Source organism: Dermacentor silvarum, chromosome 3 (genome assembly GCF_013339745.2).
Source record: "Dermacentor silvarum isolate Dsil-2018 chromosome 3, BIME_Dsil_1.4, whole genome shotgun sequence".
Taxonomy (NCBI): domain Eukaryota; kingdom Metazoa; phylum Arthropoda; class Arachnida; order Ixodida; family Ixodidae; genus Dermacentor; species Dermacentor silvarum.
In genome coordinates this window covers 222,495,985-222,509,869 of record NC_051156.1, presented here as the reverse complement: position 1 = coordinate 222,509,869, position 13,885 = coordinate 222,495,985, and the positions used below count along the sequence as shown (strand labels likewise).

General features: G+C 46.4%; 2 protein-coding genes across 2 annotated transcripts in view; one reads left to right on the top strand and one right to left on the bottom strand.

Moving 5' to 3' along the window:
• The window catches only part of LOC119446749 (exosome component 10-like), a 92,737-nt gene extending 83,523 nt beyond the window's left edge, over positions 1-9,214 (bottom strand). Inside the window, exon 1 of the mRNA XM_037711282.2 lies at positions 9,095-9,214. The gene's annotated coding sequence lies outside the window, so the exon portion shown is untranslated. The remainder of the gene's footprint in view (positions 1-9,094) is intronic.
• Positions 1-13,885, top strand: part of LOC119446750 (solute carrier family 2, facilitated glucose transporter member 1) — an 81,749-nt gene that overhangs the window by 6,712 nt on the left and 61,152 nt on the right. The gene's annotated exons all lie outside the window — the stretch shown is intronic.

Here is a 13,885-nt window from a genome sequence, read left to right as displayed (position 1 = left end):
TGCCGCGACGGCGTCAGAATTAACTCTCGTTGCCTCTGTGGCGAGTACATGTAGACTTGACATAGGACGACCAAACAAGCTCCGGACACCCGCTTGTCTCGCAGTGCAAGAGATCGACTCCTCAGCTACCATGACCTCACCCTGTTCCACAGAAATTCCCGCCTAATCTACCCCCCGCCGCATAAATCTCTTCCCAGAAGTGACCAGGCTTTGTGGCGAAGACTTCAAACAGCCACTGTTACGACCCCTTTCATTCTGTCGATTATTACACACGGGGAAACCTCTCCTCACTGCCTTCCTTCTGGGGTTTTACGTGTCAAAACCAGTTCTGATTATGAGGCACGCCGTAGTGGAGGGCTCCGGGTTAATTTTGACCACCTGGGGTTCTTTAACGTGCGCTACAACGCAAGCACACGGGCGTTTTTGCATTTCGCCTCCATCGAAATGCGGCCGCCGCGGCCGGGATTCGATCCCGCGACCTCGTGCTCAGCAGCGCAACGCCTTAGCTGACTGAGCCACCCCGGCGGGTCTCCTCACTGCCACTTGTGTCCTAGCACCAGAGCTGACTTTGCCCACATCTTTCTAAATTGCCCGAACAAGCCCAAGCCCCCGTGGCGAGGGTCAGAACACCAGGAGCGATGGGAGGCTGCTCTGCGCAGCTCGCAACCGGACTTACAGCTTCGGACAGTGGGCTGGGCCAGAGGGGTCGCCGAAGCACAAATGTGCCCGGCCATCTAGAGCGGCCTGAGGGCCCATCGTCGTCCTGCTTCCCTTTCTCCCCTCCCCCCCTCACATGATTCTGTCGTGAATCAATAAAGTTTACCCACCCACCCACCCGCTTGGCCACGCGACGCGCTTCAAGATGAGCGCATTTTGAAGCGCGTCGCGCGGCCAAGCGAAAATGTGCGCGTCGGCGGCGAGCCGATTCGGAACACCGTGCCTAGCAGCACTTAGCATTTCCTAGCAAAACTTAGCCAAGCCTAGTAAAGCCTGGAAGGAAATCTAGGTCGATCACCAGCTTCACTGTTTACTCCAGCCTTGCACCACTAGTGCAAGCTGCCCAAATTTTTAAAATTTCTTTTTGACATATAAGCTTATACGAAAGTTGGGGTTACGAAGACCATACACAACACTTTTGAAATCAAGAGCCTATAATAGTTATTGCTGTGCATATGTAAGAGTGTATGTACTTGAATTTCTGTGTAAATTTGGATTTCTATAAACTGCACCACAAATCACCAGGATACCAATGATTAGTCGGACTGATTCGTTAGTTCTCTCTTTTGTAATAAGAAATATTGTTGCAGACGACTGCCGCAGAGTAAGCGAGAAAATGACATCAGCGGTCTTGACGGTCGGACGCGAGAGCGTGAAACTTCCTTAACCGGTCCGCGGCGCAATCAGTCAGCGGCTTTGCTTTTGTTTCTCGGCCCCTGTCCGCGCTCCCAGCGGCACTCGGAGCGCAGCGAATTGCTACATCCGCAGCGTGTGGTCTTCCCCATTGTCTTCCACGGCAGAAAAGAGTGGCGTTCGGTGATGCGCCAAGAACCGCGGCACAGTCAGTGACTTCTGCTCACTTTTCCTCGAGGGTCCTTGTTCTCGGCGCCACTGACATCACGGATTGAACTGGCGATGTCAAAGACTTGAGGTTCTAGCACGAAGTTTAAATTACTGCTTCAATTTGCCGTCATCTCAACCAGTACTTGCTGCCTCTCGGCCCAACGGCCGCTCAGAAAAATGCGAGTGAGTGAGCTTATTAGTTTAGCGTGACTTAATTTCTCTCCAATAGCGTTCGACGGTGACATAAGCTTTACCGAAGAAGACGACAGCGAAGCACGGGGCGGCATAGCATGGAGCAAGGAACAGTATTCTGTGGAGCATGGCATGGGGGTGATGCAACGAACATGCACCTGGTAGAGAACGAAGTCGGTGGCAAGCGACAACCCATGCACTGGATGACGCATTGAGGAAGGCAGGACGCCAAGTTAATAGGCGATACCTTTATCTGGCAAAAAAAAAGGGAAAAATAAAACTTATATCAGCTCTATACGGGGACTTTTTGATTACAGCCATATGTATGCGACATATATATTTAAAAATTGGCTGCAGTTCAAAGATAGCATGGGCGGGCAACACGAAGGTATAGCGACGGATAGCACACTTCACCACGGGGTTATTAGGGGCACGTACTTTCAATAGTGAGCTTTCGGTGTCAGAAAAAATAATGCTTACGACGCGATTGATGCAGAATGAAGTCAATAAAAATGTTCGTGCATCCGTAATTTGCATTGTAGTGCGGTTTGTTGGACTGATTTTTATTCATGGACGTTTCGGCGGGATATATGTAAAAAAAAGTTCGTTCGTCACAACAAGTCATCGAAATGATGCTAGCACAAGTTCGCAGCAAGTTGACACTATGAAGAGGATATGAAAAGTGTCATACGTGGCATGAGAACAATGAAACAACACGAAGAAAGTATGGCTGTTCGGACTGTATACGGGAAGCCACGCCATGCCAGCAGTTTAGCAGACGAGTTTATCAGCCGATTAGTTTAGAACTTAAGGGCTTGACAAAGATGAATTTAAAGATCGCAGTTAGCTTACATGATGGTTATACACCAGAAGAATTTCTGATCTGATGACATTATTTTCCTGCAAACAATAACCCTACTCTTGCTGTCGTTTATCATGTGTACCGTCACTCTGCACTCTCGCAGTCACGTTGACATTTAAAGGCAGTTGCAGTCAGGCCAGCTTTGACGAAAGAAAGGGTAGATCTGCAGTGTGGCAACAACTATCTGAACTGCAAATGTATTTAAAGCCCGTCGGTAATTGATGATGACGCGTGGAGGACTTCGCGATGTCACAGCGCGATTGGTCAGACGCATGAAAAGGGACATTTTGACGACGCGTTTAAGAGCGAAACACATTCTTGACATGTCGTCAGTTCCTTGACGAAATGACATCTGGCAAATGAACAAGAAAAGTGTGAAATTTAATAATGAATTCCATGCATTTTTTTATGGGCAAGGCGTGGCTTATTGGGCTCAGGAGCGTCAATATATGTTTTATTGTGGATCAGCAAGTGTAGAAATTTTTTTTTTTGCTAACGCCTTGAATTTAGATGTACTGTAATTTTTTATAGTTCAAAGAATTGAAAAAAAAAAATGTAGCGCAGGGTGCATATAGCGCGATTAGGCCTGTTCAGGTGGATTACCTGATTAGGTGGCGGACGTTGTTTGCGCGACAAATCGTAATCTCCAGGTGGCTAATTAAAATTAACTTTTTAGTTATCACTTTAGTACTCACGTTTCAGTTAAGCAATTAAACTGGAGCAGTAATGAAGCCATGTCTGATTAGGATAAATCCTTAAACTAGCGTCACTTTCGAGACATTCGAGAAATGCGTTGGCGTTACAGTTAACATGATCCTGAACCACTTGACGCACATTTCTGGTAAATTGTTACCGGCAACGCCAATGTATTTATTTTGATAGTGGTGCTAGGGTTAAAATTTCTGTTGTAGAGTCAAAGATGATTTCAAAGTGCTCGGCATCGATTTCGCAATTGCAGCATGTACCCTAAATTGAAGAATCAAAAAAGGTAATTAGTAAATCTTTTAATAAGCCATCTAGGACATTGCAATTCGTTACGCAAGTAGCGTTCGTCTCTTTATGTAATCCATCTGAATAGACCTAACTGCGCTACCTGTCAGAGCCCATAAAAAATAACGACACAGAGCTTTTCGTAAGGGAAAATAAAATAATAAAAAGAACGCGGTATACAGTCGTGGGCATTAATAGATGGAAGACTAAATTTGCTTATAAGCAACGATTACCCGCGATTTGTGGTTTCGAATCTGGCGCGTTAATACGTAATAAGTTTCGAAGTTGAACATATATAGGACTGATTGCATACTTTTATGCGCTGACTGTGCATTTAGCCACTAGAAGCTGTTGAAAGAAGTTTGCATGTCCCCTTCATGTTGTATTCGCGCTTCCTACCATTTTCCGATCTCGCCTTCCCCGCTTTTCTGCTATTTAATAATAATAATAATAATAATAATAATAATAATAATAATAATAATAATAATAATAATAATAATAATAATAATAATAATAATAATAATAATAATAATAATAATAATAATAATAATAATAATAATAATAATAAAAGGAAACGTGTTCTATGACTAGAGATGTGCAAACGACTTCCTGCTAGGCATCTGTAACGGAAGTTACGTCATCGCGCTGTCACATATTTTAGCAAGTGATGCGAGTGTTAAACAAAGGATAATGCATAAGAGATAAGATTCGAAAGGTGGGGAGGTTAACTGGGAGATAAATATCCAGTTTGCTACCCTGCACTGAGAAAAGGGTAAGATCAGACATTTCATTCACTGTTCGTTCTCACCGCAGCGCTCACATTACTCAGCGCGCTAGAATTGCCTCTGAATGTCCTGAAAACGTTTTCAAGTCGCTGTTCATTCGCCCAACTCTACTTTGAAAATAAGCTGTGATTTTTTTTTATGCCGTTCCATTTTTCTATCCAACTATTGCCGATAAATTACCGGTTGAACATTTTCCGAGATAAAAAGCGGCAGTTCTTATTTCCAAGTTTACGTATATATATATATATATATATATATATATATATATATATATATATATATATATATATATATATATATAAATTTTTTTTGTTCTTTTCTCTCAAACAGACAAATGTAGGGGGAAGAGACAAAAGGCTGCTCGAAGGCCACCTTGAGAGGGCCCTGGTTTTTGGTGTGTAACGGAGATGAGCAGAAGTAAACATAAACATGTACGTCATGTTAGGTAGGAACAAGATGTATGCGAGAACCAACGATATGAAGTTCACGTAATGCTTAAATGCTACTTTAAAAAAAATGTCATGAACGTTCCACAGGGACGCCTTTCAAATACGTAAGTTACGAAACCCAACAACCCGAGAGAAATGCGTAAGCATTACGTCGCCCCATCCCGGTGCGATGGTGAGGTCTCGGGTCCACGATTTAAACCGCGCGCACCACATTGTAGTGTTGTTCAGGAGCTCACTTCTTTTTTCCACACCAATTTTTTTTAATTGCCTTGGAAGATAGCACGATTCTAACCCTTCAGCTAAATTACTCCATGAGGCGGCCATTACTTCTACGAGAAATCAAAATGCTTAATTGAATAATGATCATCGCACTAGTTAACATGTAATGAATTACTTTACGGCACATATTTCAACCTACGAATTTTAACTAGTAGGTATGTAAGGCATATCGACTTGGAACGGATCCTGAGGATAGCACTGGTTTCGAGATATGCTCCATCAAACTTGCGCTAAAAATCCACTGCTGTTCCATTTACGTTTTCAAAGAAAATGCTGTTTTATACATTGAAGCACCAAAGTAATTGGAACGCCGGTGCATTTCGTCGGACACTTTGAAAATCATTATTTCGAAACTGGTGCAGTACCGATAATTCTTGAGAAGTACGCCTTGCGAACTCACGGCCACAACTCGTAAATTAAAATCTGCTGTGATGTAATTTATTAAATAAGTTAATGAGTGTAATTATGTTAATTGTTAGTGATCATTTTGATTTCTCGTTGAAGTAATGGCCGCCGTATCGAGTAATTTAGCTCAATGGTCAGTACCGTGTTATCTGCCATAGGCAATTAAAAGCTTTTGGTGCAGTTAAATAAAAAAAAAAAAAAAAAACCTGGTGTACTTGCCTCGAGCTCACTTTTGAAGGAGATTAAGGAAACGCTTGTCAGGCTGTCTTAAACCTGGGGAGAAAAACGGATTTATAGAGAGCGGGCTCTGACGTGGAGGCGTTGTTTGACGTACGATTAACGGCAACATGCTATAGGTCTTCCCGGCAGAGGAACCAGCGCGAAACACAGATGCCATAAGCGCGGCGCCTTTTACGCACCATTCGCACTTGAGGTCGTGACGCGCATTGTTTTAACGCACCTGACTTCCCGGAAGCATAGCTGCGGCATTGTACTCTCACCCGGTAGTTCTCTGCGAGTAATGCGTCATAGCGAGTAGCTTGTGACGTCATGTTGTGCCCGCCAAGACATGCCAAGTAGGAAACAATGGCTATTGTAAAAAAAAGATTCGACGACTCTTTCATCTGTGGGTGGTTTAAGCTCACGGGGACGCGACACACTTGCAGCCACGCGATATATGTTAATGGTGCAGCCGATGACACCGCCGAGAAGCTTCTCGAGGACTGTGTTTTGCGCTGACACAGCCAATATGAACTTATACTTTCGAAAGAAATACTCGTGTTCATTCTCCAATCTTTAATGGGCGAACCTTACAGCGTGTTCGTTTGGTGCGGTACGTATGTTTTGACAGAGGTTCACGGGCACGTGCATGGTGTTAGCTGATGCCGGGCCGTTTACTGAGCGAATACGGTATATGTGTATATGTAGTCAAAGGACATAGGTAAGCTTTAAATTACGTCTTAGCGAAACTTCAATCAGTGATGTATGTGTTTCAGAAAATAAGTTCGCAAGATTGCGGATGACTCAAAGGAGCTATACAACTCGTGTAGCGTAACCACATTTAATTCACTGTTTGTTCTCATCACAGAACTCATTCTACTCAGCGCGCTAGAACTACCTCTATACTCCAAATGTCCAAAAGGCCGCTTCGAGAGGGCCCCGGTTGTGTAAGACAGATTAGCAGAAATAAACACGTACGTCATGTTAGGTAGGAACATGATGCATGCAAGCACCAACGATATGAAGTTAACGCAAATGCTACAAGCAATATATATATATAAAATAAGGACGTCTTTAAAAACTAAAACGTAACGAACAGCTACTAAACACAGAAATCAGAAGGTCATATTACGGAATTGCACACACTCCTCAGTGCATTCTTTATATTTCACGAATTACCAGAAAAAGAGCTATTAAAAAAAAAAAAAAAAGACAGCGTCTTCTGAAGCTCAACATATATGGAGAAACTTTTATTGCTTTTGCAAATCCCTGCTCCAAACTGAACGTTCGACTCCGACACCGTACTGCACACGCGTTTCTTCTTGCCTGGAAGGCTGAAGTCCTTTACCAGCGTGCTTTATCTACAGCTATTTGCAGTCTGAAAATCGAACGAGGCCAGGTCAGATGAAACCATTCTCTCGTGTCCTTACGCAATCGCGAACTTCGGAGACAACCAACGAATCCCACTGAGCACTGACGAGCTCGTGCCAGCATAGGGCCGCACGAATCGCGAACTTCGGCTAGACGGGAAGACGAACGCAGAGGCTGAATAAATGTGCATGCTTACAAGAACAGAAAGCACGGTTGGGTTTGCATAGGAGTGCGTGGTTTGGCGTCTCACTTGCGCTGTTAGGTCAAAAAGACGTGTACGGAGTGAGAGAGAGCAGTTCGTGCTGCACCACCTCTGTGGAGCATTTTCTTAAAGCTGCTTTTGTGATAGCCGACATCGTAGTAGCGACACTTGATATGTTGCCGCTACGACGTTACCTTATTCTTATTCGTATGTGTGGTGGGCGAGGGGGAGGATTAAAGGAACATATGCGCCGAGACTAAAGTACATGTACAGAACTGTCAGCTCATTTCCTCTGCATTGCGGACGCCGGCTAAAACGGGGTGCAGTGGTCCATCTGTGGCGTGAGTACTTGTCGTGACTTTCTTCTCGTTTAGCCGTTCGTATTTCTCTGGCTCGTGGACGAGCTAGGAGTTTCGGTTCTGTGAACGTAGAGTAACTGTTGATTTCCGCGTAAACGGCCGCACGTCACGCGAGCACGCAGCTGCTTCCGCCACACGCCGGCGACGAGCCCCTGTTCACAACGTCGCAGAACGTGCACACTATATGTGTGCTGTCGACATTGTCTTCCGGACTCGTCTATATCAGCCTTTTCCTATATAACAGGCCAGCTCGACATCAAACGTATGATTTTCTCCTAGTTCGGACATTTTTTTAAATTTCGCCGATGAGTGCGTAATTTATTCGTTCCTTTCCTGAGAGACGACTGAGACTATTAAGGCTGCTGTGTCTTCCGCTTCTCTTCGTAACTTTTTCCTCGCTCATTTGAAATGACACCTTTCTGTTTCGGTTTCTGACTTCCGTTTGCCCGACTGTTCAACTATAGGAGCGCACTGTTGCAAGACTACCCGGTTTCAGTGCATCGGCGCCTAGGAGTTACGCCACTTTACTCGAGAACGACTAGCTGTAAATCTTCCGCTGAACTTTTCTGCTAAATATAACACTTAAAAGAAAAAAGAAATATAAAAACCCGCTTTAGCTGGAGCAATGGCCACGGGAATGTTTTGCCAACAGTCCCACCCTTTCCCCGTCCTCCACGTGCATCTCAAGCCCCGTCGAAAGACGGGATGGTCTCTCGACGACCGTTCCAATTCCCAGAGACCCGATTCGGCGCCCGCCCCGCTGGAACAGCTGGACCCCGCCTCGAGAGCTACGACGTTGCGAGCGGCGGTCGCGATGCGGCAGCCAGCACGACGTTCGCTTCTCCTGGCGCCAGCAGCCACCCAGTTGGCTGCTCGCCCCGTCGACAGCTGTGCGCCGAGGCCCCCTACCTGCAGGTCGAGAGACCGCAGCTGCGGCGGCCTCTCCACCCATTCTCCGTGAAGAAGAGTTGGCGGCCGCCAACTCACGCATGGCACAAACACTGTGTGCCGCCACCGCGATTCGGTTACTGCCATTAACCTCGCAAGTGCCTGCCGTTGGTAAGCGCAAAAACGACCCGGGTTGTTAGACTCGGCGTCCTTTGCGTCTCCTTCAAGATTCGCCACGAGTCACGGCGATGCGAATAGGCCTCGCGGTGACACAGCGGAAGCGTTCAAATCCGCGTCTCGGGACAAGCTAAACCCATCCGAGGAATCCGAGTTGGACGGAAAAAAAAAGAAAAAGAAAAAACCTACAAAAGCTACAGACTTGCTGCCAGAAGAGGGCACCAGGGATCAAAGCACCCACGTGCGGTTGCTGCTGTTCTGGGGACAGATGACGTCGTGCTGCTTTAGTCGCTAAGGAGCTCGGCCTACGCTATATAAGGCTCTCTCCAGCAGGGAACGCCGCGCAGCCGGCTTACCAGGTCGTCCCGAGCAACCGGACCTCTCCCGTGCTTTCTTCCAGTCTCCACGATCACCGCGCGTTATGGGATCGAGCGGCCCCTTTCTCGCAATCGAAACGTTTTCCACGGATGAAGGCATCTGAGCGAGAAGGCCTCTTCCTTGTAATGTTTTGCGGTTTTGCTTCCTTCGTGCTTTGGCGATAAAGCGCTGCTGCTTCGCTCCGCGTAGAGATGGCAGCACCATTCAGTCCCAGGCTCGAGCAATCGCCGCGGCGCGCCTTTTGAAAACAAAGCTAATTTCGCAGACCACACGCTCGTGTGACGGGCCTCGATGCGATTCCGCAGACGATGTCACGCGATGTCAGGGAAGCCTAATGGCGTTTGTAGGGGCCAGCTTTTATTTTTGGTTCCCGATTCATCCAGTGCAAGGTTTGGCTGAGCCGACTTTCTGAGCGAGTCTCTTTCCTGCATTCCTCCTGCTCAGCACGTGGCATCGCGCCTACGCTGCCGAACCCCACGCATCATGCATTTTTAGCGCGAGTTCAGCCCGCCAGATGACGTCACACAAGCTCTCTCGACATGCACGTCAGCTGGCCGTCTGCATTTCGCGCGATTCATACTTGTGGGACATTGCGCTTCTCTGTGTGCCGCCCATACCGCTCTCGGGGCCAAGGTTGCCAACTAGAAATGAACCCCGCTAGTCGAGACCCCAAAAGACTCTAAAACCCGCGATACGAGCAGCTAAAGTCCGCTAAAACCGCGCTAAATGCAGACAATTAGAATCACGTTTAAAACACGTTTTATTGCGTCCACATAAAACACAGTAGAAAAAAGTTACACTGGGCAGAAAAGTCAGTTTTTATTAAGGCGAAAGCCTTATAATGTCTCATTAGTCAGTCGAACTTGGGTGACGCGAAAGGTGCAAAAGGCTACGAACCCTCGGCCTTTGGTGGGAGTGGAACCCTAGACCATTGGCGGGAGTCGAACCTTTGGTGTTAAGACGAAGTTAATTAAGGCGAAGTTAATTAAGATATAGGTAATTAAGAGAGTTAAGGCACTCGAACCCACGCCCTTGGTTGGGAGTCGATCCCTCGACCTTTGGAATTATGAGGGATGGCTAAGCGAAGTACGGTAAGCGAATTAAGGGGGATGACTAAGCGAATTAAGAGGACGCTTAAGTGAATTAAGAGGATGCGTAAGCGAATTAAGATGGATGACTAAGCGAAGTAGGCTAAGTGAATTAAGGGAATGTGTATGTCATGTGTCCGTCTTTAATGCATTGGCACTTTGGCTTTCGCCTTCAAGTGGTTTTGGGGATAACATAAGAGACCCTGTGAATTTTTTTATTCGTCCATAATGGGATAAAATATATTACCAATATTAATAAGCGCGTTTTAATAACCGACACTAAAATAAGATGCGTCTGTAAACTGCAATAACTGGCTGGAAATAAGGTCGAACTGCCGGGTAGTCATTAAAATAGCAGAAAAATGACCTCTGTTTCATCTTCTCATGGTCGCACGTCCTCTCTGTGTACTTGTTTGTTGGCGTGGCTGGGTCTAGGGTCGGTGCCATCGCTGACCCCGTAGACCTGGATCGTGCCGATCTTGTGAACAACTGGCTCGAACAGCGCGTACCTGAAGCAGCATTTATAATTTTTTCCGAGGCCAGCCCGCACAAAGGATGGCATTGGTCATCTCAGTAGACATGTTGTTTAACGTAGTTTTAATCACATTCAGCTGATTGAAAACACGTTCAATACCCGCGTTGTACCGGGGCAGCACCAGTACTGATAAAGCGAAATTAGGTAACTGAACTTTTGAATATAATTCACCGGAGCCATTGCACGAGACAAAATCCCCTAAAGCGCGTCTGCGAAAATGGCGAAGAACGAAACTGCTACGAACTGCAGCAACTGCTAGAGCTATATAGTTCATTGGAGGCATGGAGAAATGGGGTGATAATCTCGACATTGTCAAATTCTGTAATGGCGGCATTTCGAACTATTCAAAGAGGCCGTAGCAGCCCTCCGAGTCTGCTCTGGGCCAATTAGAGCTGACAAGATGGCGAATCCGACAATATGGCGGATATCACCTATGGAGGAAGAAATGCGAAGCAAAACGATGGATGATAATATTTATCTCTTATTTCCAAAGGGGCATGGAGAAGCTGCATGTTTGTGACACGTGAAGCACGAATTATTCTCAAAGTATCCTTTTTTTGCACCTCCAAAAAAGACGCCAACATTAGATGAAAACCACTAAAAATCCCGCCGCCCGCAAGTGAACAAGCTTTTCCACTAGGCAACGCAAAAAACTGCTAAATTTAGCGAGAAAACCGCTTAAATTGGCAACACTGCTCGGGGCGGCTGCATGATAACGTCGCGACAAAGCACAGACCCACAAGGAATATCTCAACATCACGGAGGCGATAACTGCACCTGCCTCGCGTGACAGAAGTACCACTACTATAGGACCGACAACCAGGCGCCATGTATAGGGCCCTTATTACCAACTCCGCCGCGGTAGCACTGTGGCTATGGCGTTGCTGTGCTGGGCTCGAGGTCGCTCGTTCGATCCCGGCCGCAGCGGCCGCATTTCGGTGGGGGCGAAATGCCAAAAGAAAACAAAGTCCGTGTACCGTGCATTTGGTGCCCGTTAAAGAGCCCCAGGTGGTCAAAATTAATCCAGAGTCCCCCACTAAAGCTTGTCTCAATAAGTCTCATAATCATATCACATACACGTTTTCCCACTTTGACACTCCTATTGCTAACGCATTACTAATAGTCGAGCCTCAGAAATCCGGTGCACAACGCCATGCTCTATCTGCCAACAGCAGATAATGCACAGGCGTTCGTCACTGCATGATCGCGTTTATCTCCGCCGCTGCAGCGCGACACATGCAGCGACCGGACGTTCTAGGCGGTCTACGCACTGCGCGCGGATTTGAAATGGAAACGTTCCATAAAGTGGCTCATAAAATCTGCTTTATATGCAAAGTGCGAAATCAGTTGTTCACTGGTTGAGGTAGCTAGCACTCGGCATCGCCCTCAGAAACCCATTGAAGCCATCGCTCTCGCGTCAAGAACGGGTACCGTTGTTGCCCGTGCCGTGGATTGAAACAATGGCAGCGCGTGCGTACGCCTGCGAGGCATCGTCGCTGTTATTGTGTCCGCAGCTGCGCGGTCGTTCTTCGCCGCGTCTGTTGTTTTCATCCTCAGCACATCAAGTACGATTGATTCGCGGACAGGGCGTAGTTGATGTATTTTAATATCTCCAGAGCCACACGCAGTGAACGTGCAGTGTGCTTTATTTTGCAGCACATAGCCCGGCAGGTGCGCTTTCTTTCTTTATCTGAAATATTAAGTTAGTTCTCGTTTATAATCCTCCGTATGGTGTTGTAAACGTCTCAGACCCGCCAAATTTCCCGAATATTTCGTAAAGTTTACGAGCTCGGGCGCGTTCTACGATTTTACCAATGTTTCGTCAAGTTTTAGGGAAAATAATTTCTTCTTGCGAAAAATTGCAACCTCACCTTGCAACATCACCCTCGTAAGTATTCCGATGGTGAAAGGACACCAGAAGGGTGTCCACCTGCTTCGAGCAAGTTTATTTGGACGAGTTCCTGACGCAAGCGAAATAGGAGACAGAAAAGTCGCCTAAAAGGTCGCAGTGCGTTGCTTACAAGTCGGTTTGTGCTGTTCCAAGTTTGCTGCTGCTTGTGTGCCGAGCGTAAAGGCAAATCATGGTTAATAGAGTGTGCATACCTCCCACAAAAGATGTGTACTCAGGGGAAACCTAAAAAAAAAAAAAGTGCGTACTATTGCGCTTTCCGGTGAGTGTATACGCGAGATTTTCACGAATTTTAATGTTCACAGATTGGCAGTTATAACATTCCCAAACGCGCAATGCGCCACCCAGTGGGCGTGGAAGAATCCTTAGTAATCTAAACGAGACAAAGGTTCAGATGAAGATGAAGACTCTAAGATATTAACAGTGGTCGAACAAAAGTTGTCGCTTGAGCAAACTTTTCGACAAGAGGGCTTTTCTCTTCGTCAGAGCAACGAGTTAGCAGCGTTGCCGTAATCAGAAGTTTAGTCACAGCGCTTTGGCGCACCGTCATCAAAGCCTCCTCCTAATGTCACTGCGCACACACACGGCCGTACCTTGGTGGGTCAAGTGCAGCTCGTTCGAGACAGCACAAATGATCACTAGACTTATGGGTGAGAAGCAAGAAAGAAAGAAGGACAAAAAAAAATACATTATCGACCTAATGTTCGAATGCTCATTCATGTGTTGTTCACTCACGAAGAGGTTGCGTGCACTGACGATCGATATAGCATCCGCTCCGACTGTTCGGCTTTGTGTGCGCCTAGGGCCGATGTTAATCTCGCAGAACATTTCGATCAGCATTTCGATCAGCGTCCCATTTTACAAGGAACAGAAGGTCCGCTATGTTTCCATAAAAAGATTAACTCACCGAACCATGCCCTCATTTTTATAGCCACTCGACCCTCAGTGGTGCGTTGTGCTACTGAACACGAGGTCGCTGGTTTGATTCCCAGCCGCACTTAGATGGGGGCTAAACGCAAGAACGCCCGTGTATCGTGCTTTGGGAGCATGTTAAAGAACCCCTGCAGGTGGTACAAATTAATCCCCGGAGTAGCCCTCTACTATATACGGCGTCCCTCATAACTTGCGGCGCCGTTTCTGGATGTTAAACCACATAATTTAGCTGTTTCTCTCTGTCTCTCTCTGGGTTATTTTGAGGCCCTCCATATTTCTTTATTTCTTTCACTTTTACGTAAGC